The sequence below is a fragment of the Pan paniscus genome, chromosome 15 (genome assembly GCF_029289425.2).
Source record: "Pan paniscus chromosome 15, NHGRI_mPanPan1-v2.0_pri, whole genome shotgun sequence".
Classification (NCBI taxonomy): Eukaryota; Metazoa; Chordata; class Mammalia; order Primates; family Hominidae; genus Pan; species Pan paniscus.
Genome location: NC_073264.2, coordinates 25996308 through 26003153, shown reverse-complemented (window position 1 = coordinate 26003153; position 6846 = coordinate 25996308).

Here is a 6846-nt window from a genome sequence, read left to right as displayed (position 1 = left end):
TATTTCTCTTTTTCTAATATTATCGAGTTTTTTATAGTTATGTTGTTGATTTCTTGTTTGATTATGCTGTGACTAGACAACATTTGAAAAAAATACATCTTTGAAATTTCTCAAGAGTTGCTTTGCAGCCCAGTAAGTGATTGATTTTGGCAAAGTTTTTTAGCGAACTTACAAAAATATATATCCTGCAGTGGGGAACTTACAAAAATATATATTCTGCAGTGAGTGGCCACAGTGTTCTAGAACTCTTAGGTCTAGTTTATTAAATGACCTGTTTAAATCATCTTTATTGTGCCAATTCCTGGGATACTGATAGATTTATTTACTCTTGGAGTTCTTTCAATTTTTGTTTGTCAATTTTATCTGGTATTAATGCAACTATAATGGTTTTCTTTTGGTTACTATAAATATAGCAAACATGCTTCTGAGTAATACATTTGCTACAATTGATGAGCCTACATCGGCAGAACATAATCATGCACCATGATCATGATGCATTATCTTTTTGATGTGATGTTAGTTTCAATTTTCCAGTATTTTTTAGAAGTCTTGTATTTATGTTCATCACTTATTGACTTATAGTTTTCTTTTTCACTTGTGACCTTGCCTCATTTTTGTATCAGGATAAGCTAGCCTCATAGAATAAATTAGAAAGAATTTAGTCTTCTTCAGTGTTTTGGAATAGTTTGAGAAGCATTTGTGTTATTTCTTCTTTAAAATAAAAATCAACCTGAATGTTCACCAATGGATGGATGGATAAGCTGTTATATATATACACACAATGGGATATTATTTCATCCACAAACAAGAATAAAATCCTATCATTTGCAGCAACATGGATGAGCCTAGAGGACATTATGTTAAGTGAAAGAAGCCAGGCACAGAAAGACAAATGTTGCATGTTCCCACTTACATGTGGGAGCTAAAAAAGTTGATCTCATGGAGGTAGAGAGTAAAATGGTGATTACCGGAGGCTGGGATAAAGAGAGGTTGGTTAATCCTACAGAAATACAGTAAAATATTAGGAATAATTTCTACTGTATGAGCACAATACAGTGACTATGGTTATCAATAATTTATTTTATATATCAAAATAACTAGAAAGGAAGATTTGGAATGTTGTCAACACAAAGAAGTGATAAATGTTTGAGGTGATTATAGTGATCAATTACCCTGATTTGATCATTATATATTGTATGCATGGATCAAAATATTACATGTATACAATTATTATGTATCAATAAACAAACCAGATGCATAGGCCAGTGGAACAGAATAGAGAACCCCAAATTAAGTATAAGAATTTAGAGCCAACTGATTTTCAGCAAAGGCACCAAGAACATACACTGAGAAAAGGACATCCCCTTCAATAAATGATGCCGGGAAATCTGGATATCCATATGCAGAAGAATGAAACTAGACCCCTATCTCTCAAAAATCAAAGGAAAGTGGATTAAAGACTTAAATGAAAGACCAAAAACTGTAAAACTACTAGAACAATACATAGGGAAATCTCTTCAGGGCATTGGTCTAGTCAAAGACTTTAGGGGAAGGACTTCAAAAGCACAAGCAATAAAAAACTAGACAATGGGACTATATCAAACTATAAAGCTTTTACACAGCAAAGAAAACAATCAAGAGAGAAAAGGCAACCTATAGAATGGAAGAAAATATTTGCAAACTATGCATCCAATAAGGAACAAATGTCCAGTATATACAAGGAACTCAACAGCAAAAAAAACTAATAATTTGATGTTTTAAATGTGCAAGGTATCTGAATAGACATTTTTCACTATAAAAGACATACAAGTGGCCAATACGTGTATTTAAAAATGCTCAGCATCACTAGCCATCAGGGAAATGCAAATCAAAACCACAATGAGATGTCATCTGACTTCACTTAGAATGGCTATTATCAAAAAGACAAAAAATAACAAATGCTGGCAAGGATGAGGGAAAAGGAAACTTTTACACACTGTTAGTGGGAATGTAAGTTAGTACAACCATTGTGGAAAACAGTATGGAGGTTTCTAAATAAAACTAAAAATAGAACTACTATAAGGTCCAGAAATCCCACTACTGGGTATGTATCCAATGGAAAGGAAATCAGTATATCAAAGGGATAACTGTACCCTCAAGTTTATCGCAGCACTATTTTCTTTCTTGCTTGCTTGCTTTCTTGCTTTGCTTGCTTTCTTGCTTTCTTGCTTTTCTTGCTTTCTTGCTTGATTTCTTGCTTTCTCCTTCTTTCCTTCCTTTATTTTTAAATTTCAATAGCTTTAGGGGTACAAGTGGTTTTTGGTTACATGGATGAATTGTATAGTAATGAAGTCAGATTTTAGTGTATCAGTCACTCAAGTAATGTACTTTGTACCCAATATATAGTTTTTTATCTATCACTCAACTGCCATCTTCCCCTCTTCTGAGTCTCCAATGTCCATTATACCACTCTTTATGCCTTTGTGTACCCATAGTTTAACTCCCACTTATAAGTGAAAATATATGGTATTTGGCTTTCCATTCCTAAGTTACTTCACTTGGAAAAATGACCTCCAATTCCATCCAAGTTGCTGCAAAAGACATTATTTCATTCCTTTTATGGATGAGTGGTATTTCATAGTGTATATACACCACATTTTATTTATCCAGTCATGGTCCAATGGGCACTTAGGTTGGTTCTATGTTTCTGCAGTTGTGAATTGTGCTGCAATAAACATATGTGTGCACGTGTCTTTTTCATATAATGACTTATTTTCCTTTGGGTAGATACCCAGTAGTGGGATGGCTAAGTCAAATGGTAGAACTGCTTTTAGTTCTTTCAGGAATCTTCATACTGTTTTCCATAGAGTGTACTAATTTACCTTCCCACCAGCAGCGTACAAGCATTCCCCTTTCATCACATCCATGCCAACATCTGTTATATTTTGATGTTTTAATAATGGCAATTCTAGCTGGGGTAAGGTGGTATCAAGTTGTGGTTTTAATTTGCATTTCCTTCATGGTTAGTGATGTTGAGAATTTTTTCCTATGTTTGTTGGCCATTTATATATCTTCTTTAGAGAAATGTCTGTTCATGTCATTTGCCCACTTTTTGATAGGATTATTTGTTTTTTCTTGCTGATTTGTTTGAATTCCTTGTAGATTCTGGATATTAGTCCTTTGTCAGATGCATAGTTTGCAAATATTTTCTCCCATTTTGTTCACCGTAATGATTATTTCTTTTGCTGTGTGGAGGCTTTTTAGTTTAATTAGATTAGATTTCTTTATATTTGTTTTTGTTGCATTTGCTTTTGAGGTCTTAGTCATAAATTATTTGCTTAGGCCAATGTCCAGAAGAGTTTTTCCTAGGTTTTCTTCTAGAATTTTTATGATTTCAAGTCTTAGACTTAAGTCTGTAATCCACCTTGAGTTGACTTTTGTATATGGTCAGAGATAGGGATCCAGTTTCATTTTTCCACATGTGGTTAGCCAGTTTTCCCAGCACCATTTATTGAATAGGGTGTCCTTTCCCCAGTTCATGTTTTTGTATGCTTTCTTGAAGATAAGTTGATTGTAAGTATTTGGCTTTATTTCTGGATTCTCTATGCGGTTCCATTGCTCTATGTACCTATTTTTATATCAGTACTCTGCTGTTTTGGTTACTATATCTTTGTAGTATAACATGAAATCAGGTAATGTGATGCTTCCAGACTTGTTCTTTTTGCTTAGGATTGTTTTGGCTATTCAGGCTCTTTTTTTGGTTTCATATGAATTTTAATTTTTTTTCTAATTTCATGAAAAACAATGTTGGTATTTTGATAGGAATTGCATTGTATCTGTAGATTGCCTTGGGCAGTATGGTCATTTTAATGATATTGATTCTTCCAATTCATGAGCATGAGACGTATTTCCATTTGTTTGTGTCATCTATGATTTCCTTCAGCAGTGTTCTATACTTCTCCTCACGGAAATATTTCACATCCTTGGTTAAGTATATTCCTAGAGAGTTGGGTTTTTTCCTTTTCTCTTGCAGGCATCTTAAAAGGGATCAAGTTCATTTGATTCAACTTAGTCATTGTTTGTGTGTATCAGTGCTACTCATTTGTGTACATTGATTTTGCAACCTGAGACTTTTTGAATTCATTTACCAAATCTCGGAGTCTTTTGTAGGAATTTTTAGGGTTTTCTAGGCATGCAATAACACCACTGGCAAACACAGATAGTTTGACTTCCTCTTTTCCAATTTGGATGCCCTTTTATTTCTTTCTCTTGCCACATTGCTCTGGCTAGGACTTCCAGTACTATGTTGAATAGAAGTGGTGAAAGTGGGCATCCTTGTCTTCTTCCAGTTCTTAGGGGGAATGCTTTCAACTTTTTCCGATTCAATATGAGATGGCTGTGGGTATGCCATATATGGCTTTTATTGTTTTGAAGTATGTTCTTTCTATGCCTAGTTTGTTGAGAGTTTTATCATAAAGCAATGCTGAATTTTATCAAATGCTTTTTCTGTGTTGATTGAAATGATCGTGTAGTTTTTGTATTTGATTATGTTTATGTGATGAATCACATTTATTGACTTGAGTATGTTGAACCATTCCTACATCCCTGGGATGACCTATCTTTTCGATTTTCTGTTGGATTTAGTTTGCTAATATTTTATTCAGAATTTTTACATGTATGTTAATCAGGGATATGGGTCTGTAGTTTTCTTTTTTTGTTGTTATGTCCTTTCCTGGTTTTGGTATCAGGATGATACTGGCTTCATAGAATAATTTGGGGTGATTCCCTCTTCTCAATCTTTTGGAATAGTTTCAGTAGGACTGGTACCAATTTTTCTTTGAATGGCTGGTAGAATTCAGCTGTGAATCCACTGGCTCTGAGTTTTTTGTTGTTGTTTTTGTTGTTCTTGGCAATTTTTTTATTACTGATTCTATTTCATCACTTGTTATTGGTCTGTTCAGAATTTCTGTTTCTTCCTGATTCAAGCTAGGAGAGTTGTATGTTTCCAGATATTTATCTATTTCCTCTAGACGTGTACATAGAGGTGTTCATAGCAATCTCGAATGATCTTTTCTATTTCTGTGGTGTTGGTTGTAATGTCTCTATTTTCATTTCAAATTGAGCTTAGTTGAATCTTCACTCTTCTTTTCTTGGTTAGTCTAGCTAATGATCTATCGATTTTGTTTATCTTTTCAAAGAACCAACTTTTTGTTTCATTGACCTTTTGTATGGATTTTTGGCTTCAAATTTCATTTAGTTCTACTCTGATCTTTGCTATTGATTTTCTTCTTCTAGCTTTGGGTTTCATTTTTTCTTGTTTCTCTAGTTCCTTGAAGTGTAACATTTGGTCGTCAATTTGCTACTTTCAGACTTTTTGATAAAACCATTTAGTGCTATAACTTTCTTCTTAGCACTGCTTCTGCTGTATCCCACAGATTTTGATGAATTGTGTCACATTATCATTCATTTAAAATAATTTTTTAATTTCCATCTTGATTTCATTGTTAACCCCAAAATTATTTAGGAGAAGATTGTTTAATTTCCATGTATTTGTATAGTTTTGAGGGTTCCTTTTTGGAATTGATTTCTAGTTTTTATTCCAATGTGGTCTGAGAAGATACGTGATATGATTTTGATGGTTTTTAATTTATTGAGACATGTTTTGTGGCCTACTATATGGTCTATCTTGGAGGATGTTCCATGCGCTGATGAGAAGAATGTATATTCTGTAGCTCTTGGGGAAAATGTTCTGTAAATATCTGTTAGGTCCATTTGTTCTAGAGTGCAATTTAAGTCCAGTGTCTTTGGTTGACTTTCTGTCTTGATGTTCTGTCTAGTGCTATCAGCGGAGTGTTGAAGTCCCCCACTATTATTGTGTTGCTGTTATCTCTTTTCTTGGGTCTAGTAACAATTGTTTTATGAATGTGGGAGCTCCAGAATTAGGTGCATATATATTTAAGATGGTAATATCTTCTTGTTGGATTGATCCTTTTATCATTATATAATGTCCTTCTTTGTCTTTTTTTTTACTGTTGTTGTTTAAAAGTCTCTTTTATCTGATATAAGAATGGTTACTCCTGCTTAGTTTTGATTTTCATTTGCATGGAATATCTTTTTCCACCCATTTGCCTTGAGTCTATAAGAATCCTTATGTGTTATATGTATCCCTGGAAAACAGAAGATATTTGGTTTGTAATTTTTTTATCCATTATGCCAATCCATATCTTTTAAGTAGAGCATTTAGACCATTTACTTTCAGTGTTAATATTGAGATGTGAAGTACTGTCCTCACCATCATATTGATTGTTACCTAGTTACTTTGTTTTCTTCATGGTGTTATTGTTTTTTGTTTTTTGTTTTTTACTTTAAGTTCTGGGATACACATCCAGAGCATGCAGATTTGTTACATAGGTATACATGTCCCATGGTGGTTTGCTGCACCCATCAATCTGTCATCTACATTAGGTATTTGTCCTAATGCTATCCCTCCCTTAGATCCCCACCCACTGACAGGCCCTGGTGTGTGATGCTCCCCTCCCTGTGTCCATGTGTTGCCATTGTTCAACTCCCACTTAAGTGTGAGAACATGTGGTATTTGGTTTTCTGTTCCTGTGTTAGTTTGCTGAAAATGATGGTTTCCAGCTTCATCCACGTCCCTGCAAAGTACATGAACTCATCACTTTTTATGGCTGCATAGTATTCCATGGGGTATATGTGCCACATTTTCTTTATCCAGTCTATCTTTGATGGCATTTGGGTTGATTCCAAGTCTTTGCTATTGTGAATAGTGCTGCAATAAACATACATGTGCATGTCTTTACAGTAGAATGATTTATAATCCTTTGGGTGTATACCCAGTAATGGGAT